Raw genomic sequence first — 2,500 nt, forward strand, 5'->3', positions numbered from 1 at the left:
CATTCAGATCGCAGCTCAGGAATGAAGCCCTGCAGCCAAACAAATGCGAATTCAGCTAATAAAAATGCTAACTAACGAGTGCTGGGACACCAAATACCTGGCTAACAAAGAATGAAGGCTAGCATATAATAATTGCTTTATTGCCAAAAACATTGAAACCGCTATAGCAAAGAACGAAGCTTAGCACCACAGTTAGCAGAAATTCATGTTAACTAGCATGATTATATGTTAAGGTTTTTTTTTTTTTTTTTTTTTTTTTTATCCCAGTAAAGTTATAATAAAGGAACAGGATCTTATACGAGTTATATTTTTTATTTATTTATCTTCAGAAAGCTTTACCACAGCCAACAACCTTGTTTAGCGTAAAGTTCTGCTAGCCGTCACTTCATCATAGTTTATTTAGAATCTTGGTAATCAGATATGAGTTGCTAGGCTTCTGTTATCGTGAGTTAAGCTAGCAGGCAGGTTTGTTGTTCTGTCACATTGTTGTCATGTTTCTATATTGTATAGGTGTTTTGTAGGTGATTGTGATGCAGTTTAAACTCATTGCGTAAACTTTATACACAGGTTTTCGTGTGTGTGTGTGTGTGTGTGTGTTGTGAAACCCAGGCATTGTTTTTCAGAACAGAATGAATGTGATGAGTGATTGTTATCTGTTGGCATGCTGATGATCTTTTTCTTAAACCAGTAGAATTGCTGCCTTTGAGATTCTCCGAGTGCCTTCGTCTTGCTTAACCACAAAAACTTAATTGGTTGTGACTTCATTTGCACAAGAATGTCGACGAGGGAAAGATGGAGAACAAAAAGAGTCAAGTTCAGCGGGTACTAGCATATGTAGAACTAAAGATATTACGTCGTAATACAGGGTTTCACCCAGAACCCGTCACTAGCGATCGTGACACGTTTTCACCCATCCAGAGAAAAGGAATGGGAATTAATTAGTGAATATTCATTTAAACAGGAAGTGTTTTGTCATGAGCTAAGATTTATTGCACTACACAGTTATTTGAGACAGACTGATAACTTGTAAAAACAATCAGAAGGGCTTTTATTATAGCGCTTTTGTTAGTATGCTAACTCGTGTGCTTGGGGTTCTCTGCCATCATCGGCAAGAAAACTGAAAGGTAAACATCTAATTAGCATCTAATTAACATATTAATCGTAGTTCATCGTCATTCTTTTTATATATTTGCATTTTATTACTCTTGGCTGCTGTAACAGTGAAATTTCCCCGTTGTGGGACGAATAAAGGTTTATCTTATCTTATTTCATTCTGATTGAAGCACAAATGTCTGTAGGCCTCAGCTGTACACCCATCACAAACTTTACACACACACACACACACACACACTTTTAACACACAAAGTTCCATCTTCACCTCTGAGTGTTACAAAGCGCTGAAACTGGAGACTCCTTCCACACATCACACACACAGGGGCGTCTCTTCACCCTACAGAAACATTCAGCATTTGCACATTTTTTCAGTCAGTTTATCGTCGGCGTGTGAGCTGTACACGTCCCTGTGAATGAGCCGTCACTATGGAAACCGTAACTTATCGGAGCAATTACATTAATATAAAGCTGATCTACAAAACACTGGTGTTATTGTCTTCAGTCAGACCACGCTTGTGTATACACGTTGTTGTTAATACTGTAACGTTCCCTTAGCAACGTGTTCTGACGACGTGCCGTGTGTGTGTCCGTGTTCCTTGTGCTAGTGTTGGCTAACAGTCGCTCTGAACGATCTGATCCACGGTGACACTCATGTAAACAAAATGCCTTTAAACGTCAAACTGTAACTAAATGCTGATGTTTCTGAATCAGTGGAGCACTGTGTGTGTGTGTGTGTGTGTGTGTGTGTTTAGAGAAGGAGTCTCAGTATCACAATGCAGCTCAGTAACATTCCTTTGTGTTGGTGCGTTTGCGTTCCTGAGCGTTTGCAGCACCGCACCCTGAACACCGAGACACTGAATGACCCCCAGATTTAATATTTAATACGAGCTGCTGGAATGTGAAGAAGAACACAGTGTGTGTGTGTGTATGTGTGTGTGTGTGTGTGTACTAGCCCCAGGTGTTAATATGTCACATTTAGGATGTATTTCTGCCTCTGTTCCCAGTATTGTTGTGTGTGTGAGCTGTGTGTGTTTAATGTAGAACATTTGTGTAGCTAGCTGTGTGTTTGAAGCAGTAAAGTGTGCAGTGTGAATTATATTTACTGGTTTAAAACACCAGAATAAAATTAGGATCATTTGGTTGCTATGACAACTAGATAAATAATTTAAATGTGACTTTTCTTTGTATTTTTTCATGCATTTCCTAAAATGATAAGTTATTGATGATGTTTTGAATTTTAAAACGCAAGACTTTTTCAGACTCGGTGCTGAAGTTGCTCGTTTGGATTTGTCTCATAAACACTTTGCTGTTCCTCACATTATGTTCCCAGAACCCACTATATTCCTGACAGAACGTTCTGATAATGTTCTCCAAGAGACAGAGGGAA

The sequence above is a fragment of the Tachysurus fulvidraco genome, chromosome 12, assembly GCF_022655615.1.
Source record: "Tachysurus fulvidraco isolate hzauxx_2018 chromosome 12, HZAU_PFXX_2.0, whole genome shotgun sequence".
Taxonomy (NCBI): domain Eukaryota; kingdom Metazoa; phylum Chordata; class Actinopteri; order Siluriformes; family Bagridae; genus Tachysurus; species Tachysurus fulvidraco.